At 34.1% G+C, this 20,694-nt stretch overlaps 1 protein-coding gene across 1 annotated transcript in view; it reads right to left on the bottom strand.

Annotated features, from left to right (window-relative positions):
- LOC115209507 overlaps positions 1-20,694 on the bottom strand; it is a 630,823-nt gene that overhangs the window by 271,268 nt on the left and 338,861 nt on the right. The window lies entirely within an intron of this gene.

The following is a 20,694-nucleotide window of genomic DNA, read 5'->3' as shown; positions in this document are numbered from 1 at the left end:
TGTGTATATATATATATATATATATATTATATATATATATATATATATATGTATATATATATATATATATATGTATATGTATATGTGTATATATAAATCATATATATATATAGATGTATATATATATATACATACTATACACACACACACACACACACCACACACATATATATATATATATACATACTATACATATATATATATATGCATATGCATATATACGTGTGTGTGCAGAAGGAGAGGAAAGGGGAGAGTAGAGATGAACGTATAGGACATTTCCAATTCTAGATATAAAACTGAGCTTTAAGAAAGACTGAAAGGAGAAAAAGTAACAGTTGAGACTGAAGTAATATCAGTTCGAGGCCATAGTTATTCTCGTGTGTCAACAATCTTGTAATATTGCAAACATGTCAAAATTTCAAACTTTCAAAAGATACATATTTTAAATTATCTTACAACTGAGTTTTAGATGAAGTATTCTAGCGCTGAAGGATTTAAAAAAAAAATATTATATTTTTTTCTCTTTACTTGTTGCATGTTATTCATTCGTTGTTTTATTCTTTTCCACTTGATAGCACTGGTAATCCTGTCTCTCGTCGAAACCTCTTACCTAACTACTTCAAGTGCTACCTGTAACTTTATGAAGGCTAATTTTCTTCTCTTTTGTATTCAATCTTTACCAATTATTACTACAATCATGACAAGCCACTTGTCTTTATTACTGGGACAAGTCTTGTCAATATCTTCATGTTACTTTGAATAGCTATTCGATATTTGTTAAGAAATATTTCAGACTGTTTCCTTTTTACAACGTCATTCACAGCAAGCATACCTTTGACAGAAATAATCCATTTTTGTTTCAATTGCTGACTTAACATCTCCGACGTGTCGCATTCTACAATTTCAAACCTTACAACATATGTATGTGTATATATATATATATTTATACACACATATATGTGAGTGTGTGTGTACGTATGCATCTATATACATATATGTTTTTATATATAAATGTACACAAATACACACATAAATATGACTATATGTATATATGTGTATGCGTATGTGACTAAGAATTGTTAGCAAGGCGCCGCAGTTCCATAAACTAATCTCGTTCTTCCCTCTCTATGGACAGTCGTGTGTGATCGATTAACTTTTTGACTCCGAAATCATACCGAAACTGCAGAAAATATGGCTTCTCATCTCTACTAATTGAAAAAGAAACAAGTAAACCTGCGTCTAAAAAAAGAAAATTAATATTTCTTTGAGACATATTTCAGGAAGATAATCGAAGGGAAAGTAGCTAAATAATTTGATCAGTTATCGTTACTTTGAAATAATACGAACGTTTAAACTTTGTTAGAGCTTTATGCCCGCGTCTTTATACAATGACATTTTAACTGGAATATATTTCTCGCCATATTTCTGTAAACACAACTACTGCTAAACCCATCTGCTTATAGACGATCTCCCAAAGAAGATTTTGTAATAGATAGTGTATTCAAATGAGAATATATGTAAGCAACTTACACTAATGATAGGGCATGTTGTAAAGCTGTTTTCTCGAGGTAAAAAGGAAAATTATGTGCCGTTCTGAAGTATCTGATTTACGTAATCTAATAAATTTGCATATAAGCGAAAAAAATGCCTCAAGGCATAGTTTGCTATCCGAATATATTCATCTGAATCTTTATTATTTCTTTAGGATACATTATCTCAGAACGCATACCAAGTAAGGTGTTCGAGGAATCGTTTGTGTATTGTTTCATACTCTCATTGCTATACACACACACACACACACACACACAACACACACACACACACACACACACACACATATATATATATATATATATATATATGCATATATATATATATATATATATATATATATCGCTGTTTGTTAAAAAAGTTAAGTTAGGGGTCATAATGGGACGTAGCATTATTGATATCGATTTCTAAACCAGTATAATGATAATCAATTGCACACACAGAGGTACAAAGGCGCGCGCGCACTCTCTCTCCCCCCTCTCTCTCCCTCACACACACATTCGTTATTAGCAATAAGGACAGTATTAGTTTTGAATAACAATTTGTATATCTTACTTAATGTAGATATAATGATGCAACGCCGCAATACTGCGGTATCCGTCTTAAGAATGCTTCTCCTATAGACGCATAGTGCTAAAAGACACAGAAATATGATCAGCAACGGTGGTGGAACTGCTAGATTACATGATTTCTATGTATTTGAGCATTATCGGTAGCAAGCATCCAATATAACCGAATGCTTGAAAAATATTTCCCTTGCACTGATATATAAAAGAAAAAAAAAACTGAATGATCAGTCGCTAGAATGGCAAATAGCGGGCGGACTGCTCACACTCACACACATACACACATACACACGTAACTTTGTATTCTGCGCATTGCGAATATAGCCAATGTTACATTTGTAGCTCATTATATAAAAGACTATTTTATCAGATGATTATAAGTTACTATGCTGTGTATATGAGACATTTCGTGCTTCATTAAGCATGGATTACAAGATCATTATTTTATAAGTAGCCATCGAAATTGAGATGTGGCGATGAATAGTTAACTAGAACTACAGTTTGACATAAACTACTTTTAGAAGCAATAAGTTCAAATACTTACTGCTTCTAAACTTTAATATTTACAAAAAGTGAACATCTTCTGCTTGCATGCAAATTCCTGTGTATGCGTCAGTGTATGTGTGTTTTTGTATGTTTGTGATTGTGTGTTTGTATATATGTGAGTGTGTTTGTGTATGCGTGCGTGTCTTTGTACATGTCTTTGTAAGTACACGTTTATGTACGTATCTACCCTCGCAAATACGTTTCCGAGCTCAAGTAATAAGGTATTAATGATGCTTTCTATGTGTTTAAATGTCACATCAATCTGCTCTTATGTTGCTGTGCATGACAATAATGCTTACTCAGTTAAATTGAATATTATATATACAAATTATATAAGAAGAACAGCAGTAACAACAATATCATCATCATCATCATCATCATCATCATCATCATCATTGTCATCATCGTCGTCATCATCATCATCATCGTCGTCATCATCATCATCGTCGTCATCATCATCGTCGTCATCATCATCATCATCATCATCATCATCACCGTCAGCGTCGTCGTCGTCATCGTCATCATGATCGTCATCGTCATCAAAACTACCACCACCACCACCACCATCACCATATGCTGTACGTAAACAATCAACACTAAATGCCTATATCAAATGCCCTGGTTCTTATAAACATCAGAAGTGAATGAAATTGTATCACTAGTATCTGACAAACGGACATGTGGCCCACTACCATGTACGAATGTCCAATCTCATTATGTTATCTTTAGTCACATAATTGTATCTCAGTCAGGATTTACTTTGATTTCTCGTGCAACTTCAGTAGAAGCGTGAGTAGAATATTTGTATTGACACAGCTAATCAAGAGCAATCTCAAAAGTACTTTCAGCATAGCTTCATGTATTACAGTATCTCATGTCTTGGTGACATGTACACCGGTTTGTCTAACCCATGGCATTTTCATTGTAACTTACGAACACAAGTTCTTGTGATGTGGGCGGGGTCGAAAGAAGTCACTGACTAATATTCTAGAGTAAGCCCAGAGAGGCGGCGAGATGGCAAAAACGTTAACGCACCGGGCGAAATGCTTAGCGGTATTTCGTCTGTCGTTACGTTCTGAGTTCAAATTCCGCCGAGGTCGACTTTGCTTTTCATCCTTTCGGGGTCGATAAATAACGTACCAGCTATGCACTGGGGTCGATGTAATCGACTTAATCCGTTTGTCTGTCCTTGCTTGTCCCCTCTATATTTAGCCCCTTGTGGGCAATAAAGAAATATATTCTAAGCCCATAGCGATGCAGTGGTGATAATGATACAAAAAATTTTAATTGTCGTGGACGATTGTTGTTTGATACGCATTCTACTGGATTTTTTTAAAGTAGGTTAAAAGAATATGAATGCATATGTGTGTGTGTGAGACGTAAGTTCCATCATAAACATTATTATGTATATTTACTTCACTTGTTACAGTTAGAGATTGAAGTGCATAATTTTGAATTGCGCATTTATATTTTCTGTACAAGAACGTGAAAATGTCACAGTGAATTGTTGTTTTAGAGTTCAATTAATCCATACATCTAATAATTTCACACTGCTATATCGATAAAGCTACTAGCATTTTTCATTATTGTTGTTATTCTTCCGGTGAAACGTAGTTTCGATTTTCTGTTGAAACAATTGTTATCATTTACGTCACAAACGAATTTGAGGGAGAAAATAACAAACAAATGTAACAATTACATTACGATCTACTAAGTCTCCGGTACTCATTTAACGATTAAAGTTTGATTATAGCACTCATGCTGAATCCATAGCAGCATATTTACTAACTTAAATATCTATTGTCACCCTAAGAGATAATGTGGTCGATAGAAAATTTAGTTTTTGTTTGTATAATCGGAGTAGCAACTGTTGCTAATGAAAGCATAACATAACTCCGTTTTGGTAAGTAATACACTTGTATTGGTATGTATACTTTAGCTAAATCTTTAATAGAGCTAAATAGAGCTTGCATCGGTCAAGGTTGATTATACAAGTACGCATATATGTCTGTAACGTAGTAACATTCTTTGAGGAAGACTGGCTTTTGGTTACTCATACAATTGTCCTGTATCCAAGTCACCTTCGTTTATCCATATAGACTGCATCCGATATCGGCCGGTACAGCTTGTTACCATTGTCATCAGAAGCGGCGTCGGTAACAGAATGCGAAGAGGCGGAACGTATATCTCAAAGCATCTTAACCGACATTCTAAGAGTTCTCGCAAACTTCGTTGGCTGGAACTGATTTTATCAACATCAGTGTAACTTGAACTTAAAGCGCAGAGTTGGATCAAATATTGCTTTCGAGTGTTGACACAAGGCCAGCAATTTGGAGGGCAGGGTTAAATCGATTATATCAACCCCAGTGTTCCAAAGTCCCTACCGGCAGCATTTGAACTAAGAACGTAAAGTCAGAAAAAATTCCGCTAAGCATTTTTTCCAGCACGGTAACGGTTTTGCTATCTCCCTGCCTTAAGGTAACTGACACTCCATCAGTTACGACGATGAGCACTCCAGTTGATTCGATGAACGGAACAGCATGTTCGTGAAATTAACGTGCAAGTGGCTGAGCACCCAGCAGGCATGCATACACTTGAGATAGTTCTCAGGGGCATCTGCGTGACAGAGAATGTGACAAGGCCGGCCCTTTGAATTACTGGTACAACTAATTTATGTCAGTTGGATGGACTCTAAGGACACAACACATCTCCGGGAATCGAACTGACAACCATATATATTGCTACAAAAATAAGAAAACAAGGATCTGTTCCTTTTGATCGGCGGGTCGATAAATTAATTAACTTCAGATACTGGTAGAATGTGTCATATAGAACATCTTTTACACTTAGCGTTGTTGAGAAAAATTTCTATTTACGAAGTTATTTCGTGTTAAAGTTGTCGTATTTCGGTAATTTCAACTAATCAATGACATGTATTCAGTTGAATAAAATTGCTGCTGTTGTTTCTCAAATTGCTGCTGTTGTTTCGTTTGTCATTGTTATTTATGATATCGTTCGTGTGTTTGTACTGGTGTTAGCTTTAGGGTTTTAGGATAAGGGTTTTAGGGTCAGGGATTTTGGGTTAGGGTTTTAGGGTTAGGGTTACGGAAAAAGTGTAAACTGAAGAAATTGGAGTGGGTGGGGGGAGCTTGGCAAAAATTTCCGAATTGCGATTTTTGGCAAATTCCGGAATCTCCATATCCGGAAAGCTGTATTTTTGACAAAAAAAAAAATAATGATTTGCCAGAAAATGGGCTGGGGGAAGATGTCTTTACGAAAATTGTAGCTAAAAAAACAGAAAAAAACCCCTAAAAGCAGTAGAAATGCACGAACGATAATGGTAGTGTCATGAAGTAAACGTGCTTCAGATACACTCGGTTATTGACGAAATATGTCATAAATAACAGTGACAAACGAAATATGCACCGCCGGAAGTTGTTGTTGACATACAACAGCAGTAATTTTATTCAGCTGAATACACGTCATTGATTGGTTGAAATTACCGAAATAAGACAACTTTAACACGAAATAACCTCGTAAATAGAAACTTTTCTCAACAACGCTAAGAGTAAAAGATGTTCTATATGACACATTCTACCAGTACCCGAAGTTTCAAAGTGTTCAGGTAAAGAAAATGAATTAATCGAGCTGCCCATGAAAAAGATTCCGAAAACAATCTATAAAGAGATTTATGATCAATCCATATAAAACGCATGATGCATTTCAGAATTGTTAGAAAGTCAGAAAAAATGCACGATAGTATTTAGATATGGCTATTTAAGTTCAAGTTTAAATCCTGTTAGTGTTGACGACAGCAAGGAATATAAATCGATCTCAGTACTTGACAGTTAATTTATAGTTTCGATACTTGAAGCGGTCGATACAATAATGTAACAGTCGAGTACTACGATCGATTTGTGTTCCTATACTGCATTATTAATGTGAAAGCAATTATAATAGAAAACTAATTACCGAATCACAATGGTCGAAAACATCATAAGTCAAGCTCTTAGCAATACATTGGTGAGAGTTCGCACCACGATATTTCATAGTAAGCTTTCTAGCATTCAAAGTAAAATGCGAGCAAGGACAGAGTAATGATACAGAGAATAATTGAGTGGAATTAGATGAGTAGTTTAATTGTTTACGGTACCAAGGTTGAATTACCTGACAGGACAAGAGGAAAAAAGTATCAATGGGAATCAAAAGAATTTGAAGATACTGCAAAACCCCTGTTTCCTAATGAATACACACACACGCACACACGCACAATGTATATATGTAATATGCATATATATATATATATATATATATATATATATATATATGTATATATATATATATAATATATATATATATATCATATATATATATATATGTAATATGTACATATATGTAATGAGTGTGTACACACACATATATATGTGTATATATATAATATATATATATATATATATATATTATATATATATATATATATATATATATATATATATATACACACATATATATATACAATTATATGCATATGTATTTATGTGTCTATCTATCTATGTTTCTATCTATCTATCTATCTATCTATCTATCTATCTATCTATCTATTTATCAATCTATCTATCTATGGTCGTTATCTACTCCTTATGCAGAGTCTGACCACCTTAGAAACATCATGGCATCTGATATGTTTGTTTTTTTAAACCAATGTTTTGAAAAGATATCCACAGAGATTGTATATCCGATTTGGATCACCAAGAACTGCAATTAAGTTCTAATATTTGTGGATCTTAAAATGTCTTTTGAGACCTCCGTTAGATTTGCAGACCTTATGGCATACATGGCATTGAAAGGTGTGCACAGAAATATATACACAATGAACATTGTACTTATATATGTTACATACACACACACACACACACACACACACAACACACACACACACACACACACACACACACACACACATGCTAAAGATATCAATAGTGACCAGACAAAATTTTAAAATTGCAAATATATGAACAATGATTGCAAAAGGCAAAGTTTTAACATTCAGAGCAATTGTGAATAAATTGCGAATCGGAGATGACGTAAAACCTGGAATGGAGGAGGCGCTTTGACAGTGGTAATTGTTATCAAAAGGATAAGCGTAAATACTGAGGCCTGAAATATTGTGGGAGGGGGCTAGTTGATTATATCGACCCCAGAGCTCAACTGGTACATATTTTATGGACTATGAAAGGATGAAAAGCAAGGTCGACCCTGGAAAAGCAATTGAACTCAGAACATATAGACGGACAAATTGCCGCTAAGAATTTTGCTCGGCATGCTAACGATTCTGCTAGCCATTTACCCTCCTTTGAGTTAATACTAATTTCAAATTTTAGCATAAGGCCAGGAATTTCGAGAGAATGGGTAAGTCTTCAACATGATGACAGGCAAGGTCGACTTCGCCGCAATTTCAACTCAACGGAAATACGAACGAAATACCGCTAAGCATTTTTCGCGGTGTGCTAACAATTCTGCCAATTCGCAGCTTTCACCCTTGAGATAATATTGGTTTGAAATTTTGCACTAGACCAACAAGATCGGTGGTGTTCGGTAAGTCAACCACATCGTCCTCAGTGTTCAACTGGTAACGATTCTGCCTGCTCACCACCCCTCACCATTGAGTTAATATTAAGGATAAAATTAAGGCGAAGCTGGCAGACACATCACCGCGCAGGACAAAATACTTAGTAACGTTCGTCCGTCTGAGTTCAAATACCACAGGAATCGAGTTTGCTTTTCATCCTTTCGGGGTCAATAAAAGTACGCATCAGTTGAACAGTGGGGTAGATGTAATCGACCTGGTCTCCTTTCCTGAACTTGCTGGCTTTGTGCCAAATTTTAAAAAAAGCAGAATCAATATTAGGATTAAAATGCACCTTGAAAGCTACCATAAAAGATAACAACACTATTATTAATAATGTCAATAGATTCTAAGAAAGGGTTGTGACTCTAATATTATAAACAATTCGTTGATAATTTGTCTTTGTATATCTCAAGAAAACCTCTCATGTAATATATTTGGGTAAGGTGCTCTGTCTGTCTTTTACATATGACGTTTCGAATAGTTTTTATCTGCGAATAGATATATTTTAGTCTTCCATTTTCCCGCTCCTTCATCCATTTCCCTCATATAAGGTAAAACTATCCCGAAAATCTTGCCTTGTACGTTGATAAAGACGTAATGGGTCTCCAAATTGGCCGTTTCGCGGTTTGTTGATGGCTTCTTCAAGATGTACACGACAACCTTAATGAATACCATATAAAAACATAACTTCTGAATCCATGCTAGAGATAGGGGAACCAAATAGAGTAAGTCTTCATTAAGTGGCGTTTACCAAATCGTGGAACAGTCTCTCAGAATACTCTTTACTGAGAGACCTCTACTATCATCAGCTAGTTATTCAGGGAACTCCCCCTTTTCTCTGCACATAGAAAGCTTCAAAGCAATATGCTTAGGTCCGTTTTTTTCTCGAGCAATCAAGATTTAACTTTATTTCCGTTCTAATTGATTTTGTGTGTGACTTACTTGTATGTATGTATGTATGTATGTATATATATATATATATATATATATATTATATATATATATATATATATACACATACACATGTGTGTGCATGTATGTATACACATTCTGTAATTCTTTTAGTTTCTGCTCCTTTCTCTTTAAGCCTCTTTATTCAAATCATAAATTTGGGATAAACCACAATTTTAATTTGTGAACGTGCTTCCGTTTAACTTTAAAACCCCATGTATGCGATATTACCTAAAATGTTTAATTATCCATTCAGAGGATATTGCTATAATTAAACTGCGTTATAATTATCATTAAATTAGAACTTTCATTTAATAAACAATTATAAATACCCATCACACTATCATCCTCATCATCATCGTCGCCATCACCATCATCATCATCACTATCACCGAAGGATTATTATTAATTTTGATTTCAATCAATCCTTGCAGGATTTGAGTGGGTTGCGGGTAATCTTAGGTATTCACTATCTTTCAGTAATCTTTCAAGTGCTTAGATGCCATCTGATAATCTTTCATATTCCTCAAAGGTAGACTTTCTGTAGAAGCTCTATATGACATTCTATTCCAATTTCCTTCAACCATTTGCCTGTCTTTGCTTAGAGTTCCCGATGTACAAATTCTTCTTCTTCTCTTCTTCTTCTTCTTCTTCTTCTTCTTCTTCTTCTTCTTCTTCTTCTTCTTCTTCTTCTTCTTCTTCTTCTTCTTCTTCTTCTTCTTCTTCTTCTTCTTCTTCTTCTTCTTCTTTTTTCTTCTTCTTCTTCTTCTTCTTTCTTCTTCTTCTTCTTCTTCTTCTTCTTCTTCTTATTATTATTATTATTATTATATTGCGTGAGAGACAGTGCATACCACCAAAGTGACACTGAGATAAAATATACCAAACCCAGTATACCCCGCCTGACTACCTATCTCATAAGGGTACACTAGGCACATGCATCACAAATATATGTGCGCGACATGGTGATATCATGACAAGATAAACAGCGCATGACCTTGAAAGTGGGGCCCAGTTAGAATTTTCTTCAAGTCGAGTAGCTCGAGTAGGTCCCTGAATAAGGTAACATGATCAAATGGTCATATGATCTAAGATGTCCCAAATGGTGAAGCACTATCAGTGATACGAGAAAAACTAGTGACAGACACCCATCTAATAAAACGCACTAGTATACCAATAAGAAACTTGATGGAAATGTTGACCTTCTGTGTAGAAACTACCTATTTCAGTATGGACACTGATATATATCAACATTATTTCATTTCATTATTTCATTATTTCTAATACTTTGCTGATTATTCTGGCCGTGCCAAGGAGGCAAACTTTTTGTAACAGTTCTACTGGGCACTCTAATCCCATTTCCTTTATATTCCCCTTGATGCTTTCTGTTCCCAAGAACCCAACAATAATTGGGACTATTTTCACCTTAATTTTCCATAGTCGGGATATTTCGTACTGAAGAGGGTTGTGTTTAGCTTTTCGCCTTGCTTCTTGACTATTCGTGGGGCAAAGGGGCATGCAACATCAGCTATATAACATATGTGGAGAATCTTGTCCATCACCACTAGGTCCGGTCTGTTATTCTCTAGCACCTGATCTGTTTGGACTAGCAAAATCCTCTGAGATTTCCCAATGTGGTATGCACTGTCTCTCACGCAATAATAATAATAATAATAATAATAATAATAATATAATAATAATAATAATAATAATAATAATAATAATAATAATAATAATAATAAGAAGAAGAAGAAGAAGAAGAAGAAGAAGAAGAAGAAGAAGAAAAAAAGAAGAAGAAGAAGAAGAAGAAGAAGAAGAAGAAGAAGAAGAAGAAGAAGAAGAAGAAGAAGAATTTGTACATCGGGAACTCTAAGCAAAGACAGGCAAATGGTTGAAGGAAATTGGAATAGAATGTCATATAGAGCTTCTACAGAAAGTCTACCTTTGAGGAATATGAAAGATTATCAGATGGCTTCTAAGCACTTGAAAGATTACTGAAAGATAGTGAATACCTAAGATTACCCGCAACCCACTCAAATCCTGCAAGGATTGATTGAAATCAAAATTAATAATAATCCTTCGGTGATAGTGATGATGATGATGGTGATGGCGACGATGATGATGAGGATGATAGTGTGATGGGTATTTATAATTGTTTATTAAATGAAAGTTCTAATTTAATGATAATTATAAACGCAGTTTAATTATAGCAATATCCTCTGAATGGATAATTAAACATTTTAGGTAATATCGCATACATGGGGTTTTAAAGTTAAACGGAAGCACGTTCACAAATTAAAATTGTGGTTTATCCCAAATTTATGATTTGAATAAAGAGGCTTAAAGAGAAAGGAGCAGAAACTAAAAGAATTACAGAATGTGTATACATACATGCACACACATGTGTATGTGTGTATATATATATATATATATATATATATATATATATATATATATATATATATACATACAGCTATATAACATATGTGGAGAATCTTGTCCATCGCCACTAGGTCCGGTCTGTTATTCTCTAGCACCTGATCTGTTTGGATTGGGAAATCTCAGAGGATTTTGCTAGTCTCCGACTCCGCCACTCTCTGCGGTTCCTGCTCATACCACACCTTGCCTGTCTAGCCCCCATATTTCGCATAGTTTCCGATGTAGCACTTCAGCTACCTGATCGTCTCGCCACAAATTGTAGTGATTTTGGGCAAGTCTAGGGCTATGCATTCATCCATCCTGTTGCAGATGCGACACAGCGGAGACACTTGCTCATTCCTAAGGTTGACACTCCAGTTCGTTTCCAAAGCTTGGTCTTGCACTACCAGTATAGTGCTCTCGGTTTCTTTTTGCAGTGTTCCTTTCATAAGCCAATCCCACCTAGTTTTTCCAGCAACTTCTGTTGTGGCTGCATGGAATTCATTGTGCAGTCCCTACATGTGTTATTATTATTATATTATGTTTGACTTTCGCTTTACATTTGTACAAATTGGCTCCAAGTCTCACCCAGAGACCTCAAGATATAAGTTAGAAGTTCATGTTCATGCCTAGGGTGCCATATATTTGGTCTTGTACTATGACTAAGGTATCATATAATAATAATGATATTATTATTATTATTATTATTATTATTATTATTATTATTATTATTATTATTATTATTATTATTATTATTATTCAGTAGTTTTATTTTTATAGCGTGCTTTCACTTCACTACCGAGCGCAGCTCTGTGTGCCTTGGGTATGTGCTGTGATTTGTTGTGATGATCTGATGGTTATTGTATGGAAAGTGTTCTGCGTAGGATGTGTGCAGTGCCTAGTAGTGCAATTTATTATTATTATTATTATTATCATTATCATTATTATTATTATTATTATTATTATTATTATTATTATTATTATTCTATGTTTGGCTTTTGCTTTGCAGGGTGGCTCCAGGTCTCACCCAGAAATCTCAAGAGACCACAAGTTAGAAACTGATAATTTGTAATTATGAGGAATCTTCTTTTAATTTTTCTACACCTTAGTAACATACTTATTCCCCATAATAAATCAAGCTCCTAAGCACATACAAAATGATTGTAATTTTCTATATTAAAAACACTCATATTAAACTTTTATGTAAAACCTTAGTCAGTTTCTTCTCTACTCTCTTCTATATTACTAAGAAAAAATATATCTGCAACTTTCATGTTACCATTACCAACCATAAACATACAGTATTACACACAGATCTAATAAGATATTATATGACAATTATGTTGCAGAAAATTTTTAAGAGGAATATATAAACATCACTCATTTATGGTTAAATAATCCAAGATTTTTTTAGCTTCTTTTTATGCTACATGATAATTTTGTAATAACACCTACCCTAAATATAGTAAATCATATTTTCTCCCATAGTACATCATGAAATCGCTTCCTCTGATATGATTAAACAGCTCATTATATTAAATGTTGTATTTTACATATATTCGCTCTCCTAGGTCGTGCATTGAGATATTTTATAGCGTATCGACTTTTCTAAGAACATTCTTTCTCCCTATAATTGAAATAATTGTTTCCCCAAACAAATCTCATTTTAAATATAACAGCATATATAAACACTATATGTTTCAAACTGCATTATAAAAATAGCATAGCTATATATATATATATATATATATATATATATATATATATATACATACAGAGAGAGGAAGAGAGAGAGAGAGTGATAAAGATTACTTGGGAATGGATGTGCGGCGTTCGATCATATAATAATATAAATAATATATAAATATATGCATATATACATAATTATAAGTGCATACCTTCATATATGGGTACAAGACGTAAAAGAACGTGAACAAAATGAGAAACGAGAACATAAAAAACAAACAATAGAAAACGACTTTTTTTTTTCGAACAACGAAAGAAACAGATAGAGAAACGAGACAGGCAACATAAAGAACATTCCCTTCATCAGTTGTCCCCTGCTTTATCTAGTTTCTCATTTTGTGCACGTTGTTTTGACATCCTGTACCCACGTATGCATGTATACATATATATATGTAGATAGGTACATATATGTATGTATACATGCATATATTTATATATTATTTATATTATTTTGTATATATATATATGTATGTATATATATATATGTATGTATATGTATATGTATATTATTAAAATTATAAATTTCCGATAACTATAATGCATGATATTTTGCAGTATGTCTTATTTGAAATAATAGCAATTTAATTTCCATTTCGTTACTCTGTAAATATTCATTGTCTATATATATATATATATATATATATATATATATAATATATATATTATATATATATATATATATATATATATATACATACGTGTGTGTATGTTGTGTGTGTATATATATATGTATATATATGTGTATATCTATCTATCTATCTATCTATCTATCTATCTATCTATCTATCTATCTATCTATATATCTATCTATCTCTCTCTATATATATATAATATATATATATATATATATATATATATATATAAAATATGTATGTATATGTATGTGTGTATATATATGTGTTTGTGTGTATATATACAACGTATTTACCCAATATAGTTAAAATAAGATAATTTTTCTCGATAAATTTAAATAATGTAAATGTATACAATCCCAAGGTATGAAATATACTAACCGAAAATCCTTAAAAACACTACAATTACATATTTGACTTAAAATTTTGAAAATATTTAAAAATAAATCTAAGTGATCACACGAGCAAATCTCAGAATTAAACATTGAAATTTATAACCATATAAACAACATATAACCATATTTCGACATATTTCGACACCTATACAGAGGACTACAACTGCTGGAAGAGATACCGTGATGACTGTTTCATAATCTGAACAGAATCTCAATACTCTAGAAGAGTTCGATATTCACCTGAACAACCAACACCCATCTCTCCAGTTTACAAAAGAGTACCAAGTTGTTGATCTTCTTCATGATATATTTATATGCATACACACACACAAACACACACACACATACACACACACACACACATATGTATGTATGCATGTATGTACAACACTATGCAGTTATAATATGAGGCCGCTAAGGGTTTAATGCATTTTGAAATACAAATTTTCATCTAACCGAAAGCAATCATAGATTTGAAGTAGTAAAATTAATCCAATATTGATTTATATAGATTATTTTGATTGAGAACATGCTCAGGCTTGGAGGAAACTCAAAACTACAATATCATGCGGAGATATTTAATCGTTGAAAACTATATAAAAAAAGAACTCTGAATGGATTTTAGATTAGATAAAGTAGGGAAAATACTAGATACTACCACATCTTAAATATCTTCTCTCATAAACGCAAAATTCACTAAAAATTTTGTTTTAGGTTATTCTCTTTAACATATTACATATCTAAGCTAAGAATATTATTGTGTCGATAAACTAGATTCCTATAGTTTGTACATGTACATACTACGACAGGTGGCATGTGTTCCTTAACCTCAATGACGCTTACTGTATTTATCTAAGTCCTTATTGCATAAAGGAATATGCGTGTGTACATATGGTATATGAATACATAGCATCTATATATGTAGAAGAATTTGAAATTTTATATATAGATGCATAAATATCTATATTCAGGGAGAAAAAGAGAGAGTGAGAGAGAGAGACTTGTGTAGATGTGTGCACACATGCACAGACATACTAACACATAAATATAATATAATATATGATATAATATTATATATATATATATTATATATATATATATATATAATATATATATATATATATACATAAATAATATAGGATATACAATATAATTATATATACAATGTGCGATGGGTAAATTGTCGCCATTTTATATTTTTAATTTCGAGCCTGTGCACCGTTTGTGTTTGATTTTGTGGACTGCACAGTATAGTAGGCCCAACTGGCCACTATCTGAGAGAAAAAGACCACCATAACGCAATTTACTCTGCCAGAAATTTGGAAACCATATGCTGTATTGCTTGGCATTTACGCCGAGAGCTCCAATACGAGCAAATGGTGAACAACCGTTGGCATGGCGTGTCCACAAAATATATACTAAGAGTGATAAAAATCAAACAACCATTTAACATTATAGTGTTTGGAGTGATCACTAGTGGTGGCGACGTTATGCCTCCATTCATCTTTCCTCAAATCCTCAGACTCAACACGGAGGCCTACATCAAGTGAGTGGAGGGGGTAGTGTTGCCCTGGATCAAGGGGGTGGCTTCTGTAAGACCCTATCTCTGCCAACAGGTCTCTGTACCATGCTACACAAGCAGGAGAACCCAGTCATGGCTGTCAGACAGTTTCTGCGACCACATCATCCCTAACATCTGACCACTTAACTCCCCAGACTGCAACTCCCTTTATTAGGTGTGGGGCGCAGTTGAGCGATCGACTAACAAAACTCCTTGTAACACTGAAGATGAACTGAAGGCAAGAATTATGGCGGCATTAACCAGCTTAAACTAGGACACCGTCCAAGAGAGTTGCAAAAGATTCCGAAGTCATCTTAAGGCCGTGGCTGAAACTAATGGCGATTTTACTGAATAAATTTACGCCTTAGTATTTCAAGATATTTTTATATTAAATTGAAATATCAGTGTTATTTTCATTTTTGCGTAATTTAGCAGACAATATATCCACCGCACCCTGTATACACGTGGTCTGATCAATAAATATCAGGACTTTTGCCATAGTAACGAAGCTATAACACGTAGACTAGAACCGCTTGGTACGAGTTGACCTTAAACTCTGTTGTATATGCACACTAAGTTTCAACGTTCTAGCTCACTTTCGTTCTTTACAGCAGTGCTTGGAAGGAACTTTTGTAGCGTGTGATCGTCGCATTGACCATGGCAGAAAAGGTTGAGCAGAGCATCTGCCTCAAACTTTGCCAAAAGCCTAGTGATACCTGCTCAGAGGCCTACGCAAAGTTTTCAAAACGTTTTCACAGTTCTCGACACAATCAAGAAGATCTTGTGCAACTGAAACCCGAGTGCCCTTTTGATCAGCTGAAACTAGTTTTGGTACAAACTTGGCAGACACGCGCCTCATACCCAAATCTTCAGTGATAATGGTCTGAACTGAACCGCAACTCATCTGCACATCCTATGATAAGTCACGGACGGTGATTCGACGATCCCCCTCACAGCTGCACGCATATCTGCAATGTTTTTCTCAGTTCTGCTGGTTGCGGTTTTCCCAGAACGTTTTTTCAGCTATCTTGGAAACGTCTGAACCACTCGCACACTTATGTGTGTCTCATACGCTCCTCTCAACACTTTCTGCAACTTTGCGTAGGCGTCTTAGCAGGTATCGCCACGACAACTTTCTCTGTCATGATCAATGAGACGATCACACGCTACACACGTTCCTTCGAAGCACTGCTGTAAACAGCAGAAGTGAGCTAGTACATTAAAACTTAGTGCACATGCATAGCAGAGTAAGAGATCAATCTGTATTTAGCGACTTTAATCTACGTGCTTTAGCTTCGTTACTATACCAAAATTTCGGATACTTATTGATCTGACCTCGTATATATAATATACAATTACATTTGCAATTATGTAAGCATGTATATATGTATGCACAGACACACACAGACAGACAGACACACACACACAGACAGACAGACACACACAGACAGACAGACAGACACACACACACAGACACATCCACACTAACACAAACACAGATACACACTCACAAACACACACACACAAACACGCACACACAAACACACACACACAAACACACACAAATAGGAGCTTTTCAATTATATTGACGATAGCGCACGATCAATTTGTAAAGCTGAATCGCCGATATATGAGTAAATATAGCAGAACACTGGAAACAATAGACCGCGATTGAGATCCGGGACATCATTTCTCAATTGAACCAAACAATATTACGAAGGATACTGCTTCCGCTTTTGTTCGATAATGTAAATGCGAATAGGCATTCGTCTTAAATATTTCTTAATCGCGTATCATCTATTTCTTAAGCAAAACAGTTTAAGTCTTAAAGAATACATACAAAGCACATGGCTGCACTGCTTGTAAAGAAAATATAACATCACTTCTTATAAACAAATTTGTTTTAGTTTATTGTATTAATGCACTGATGGTGTTATTAGTTAACCACTGCTCTGCTCTCCTTAAGCATTTATATGATGGTCAATGTCATTCTAAAGACGATCAATTTGTTTGTTCATACATATCTAAAAGTATAAACCATGACCTAATAAGTATTTCTTTTCACTGACTTCTTTCTCGTTCCTTTCCTGGGTACTCGGCACCTCATGGAAACTTAAGGTTCTGACTTAATATTTTTTGGGGGCATATAGCCGATTTCTTCCTTAGAGATACGGTTTGCGTTCAAAATTGTTTTCTTTTTTGTCAAGAAGAAAAAAAATTAAATGAAAAAAGAATGAGCGGGAGAGAAACAGAAATTTATTAAAGCTGAAAGTAGGAAAGGCAAATTTGACCTCTAAATGAAGGGAGTTGAAATGAATACTATACACGGTTTTCGACGCTCTAACAACTCTGACACCTTTTAATAAGTGTACAAAAAGTATTACTCTAGGAACATATGCATGGTGCCTGTGCGTACTAGAAAAATATGTATGTGTATAACTAATCTGACTCTAAACAAGCATTTCCTTGCATTACATTTTTATTTCTAACGTGTCAATAGAGATAGTTGTTGGCTCTTTGAAGATCTTATGGGATCACGTAGCAGCCTATATGATTGGTACGTCACTAACACAGTTCACTATTCTTCCTTTAAACTTTGCCTCCAAAAATGACTTTATGGTACTACCTCCATATGCAACAGGATGTTGTCGTACAAACAATATACAATGCCACCCCGAAAAATATAGAGCAACCTTGTTATTGAAAATAAGCATCACGACAAGGAATACTGCTAGAATATTCCCAAAACAGCTGTGAAGTTTAAGCATAACTAACCGGATATTGTTTTTTGGGACAGACAAGAAAAAGTGTGTACCGTCATAGAGATAATCGGTCCTGCTGATGAGACTATCTCTTTGAAAATCTGAGAGAGAGAATGAGTGAGTGAGTGAGAGAGAGAAGATAACTGCGGACACCTCCAGCTTCTATATTCAGATTATAAATTTGCATTTATAACTATAAGTTGGTGCCCTTGGTTTTCCGAGGAATTCCCTATCTGACAGTCTGGATGAGCTTGGATTTCCAGAAAGCGAAAACAACCAACTGACTCGCACATTACAAATACAATCTGTAAGTGAAGAAATAAAAAAATGCAACACTTTTCTCAAGTTTAAAATGTGATATTGTTTACATCGTCTACTTTCCTACAATGGAGCTTTGTATTTTTGTGAGAAACGAGCTCCTTCCCAACAGGAAGAATTTAAATAATTAAAAACAGAAAACATACATACATGCGTAAATACACACATACACACACATATAAACTACATATAAATATGGAAAAAATTAAAACTGATAAAGAGTTTCTGGGAGATATTGTTTAGAAATTTAGTGTATCGATCTGCCTTAAGTAACATTCTTAAAACTTACGTTAACTACGCCTGCCAGCTAAAGGAAATAGCTTAATGCGAATTAAAGTACTGCTGATGCACACAAGGGAAGACAGATAATGGTTGTAATACTGTACTTAGATATTTATCGTATTCATCCTTCACTCGGGCGTCTAAGATGAAATTTAATAGATCTCATATTTTTCCTGACAGTAAAGTAATTCAACTTTGATATATATTACTGTACTTAAATGAAGTAACATTGTCGAGTTTGTGTTACGCATTTTGTTATCGGAAATAATTTTGTCTTCCATTATATTTTTTCCCATTTTATTATAAATAGTACTAGCCATTTATTATTTATCATTCATTATCTTAATGCCTCTTGAAGTGCTCTTTCATTCCCATGACACCTTTGTTACAATGATTGTATTTTGGTTATGGGCGCAGATTAGAGGCGCTTCCACAGCTGGAATCCAGTAACATGTGAACTCGAGCATTTTTAAACACTTTTTATATGTCATAAAGTAGGATCGAATCGTCGGTTTTGACTGGGTTTTTTTAATGTGTAAGTTACAGCAAAGAGTTATTTCAAATTGTATACTTTTACTCTAGATACAGACGGTTGAAGAAATGGAACCTATACTAGCATTCAATTATTCTACCTGGGGAGTGGTCGTGGTCCTCGTATCTGAACACTTCATTGATCTTTATTTAGTAATTCCAATATATGTCAGTACAAATTAACGAAAAAATGTCACACGCATCATATTATTGTGAATTAATAAATAGGTTACTAAATAGATGACTTCAATGTATGTTTTTTATATTACTGAATATTCATAAATCGCCGAGTGCCTTATACGCTTCATTGGAAAATAGTAAAAACTGTTCAGAGCTTAGCTATCAGACGTACAGTCTTATCTCATTAGTCATATTATGTTTTCTAATCAATTACATTAGATCAGTCATTAGCTGGAGTTATCGTTTTTATATCTAATCAGTTCCAGAAATTATTCTTGTTTGTATTAACATATCAAAACCTACTTCTCTCGCCTCGTGTCATGCTTCAGCTTTATGAAGTTTTATAATCCATTGATTGTATAGAACACAACGGATATACTTACCGATAATTTACGTTGAAAACTGTAAATTACATATAGCTGTATAGATGGCGCTACTCTCACTAAACACAGAATTTCATATATGTTAGTTTCATATGTGCTGTGTTTAATGGTACGGCAGTTCATTTCAGATTTTATGTAAGCAATTTTGAAGAAAAATTTATTACCGCAAAACAAATTGCCAGTTTTTGGAAGTGGTAAGTACCACATCTTCTAAAGATCGCATCTTCAAGAATTCATATAATGTAT

This window comes from Octopus sinensis, linkage group LG3 (genome assembly GCF_006345805.1).
Source record: "Octopus sinensis linkage group LG3, ASM634580v1, whole genome shotgun sequence".
In the NCBI taxonomy this organism is placed as follows: domain Eukaryota; kingdom Metazoa; phylum Mollusca; class Cephalopoda; order Octopoda; family Octopodidae; genus Octopus; species Octopus sinensis.
Note: the sequence above shows the minus strand (reverse complement) of the source record. Positions and strands in the feature narration are given on the sequence as shown.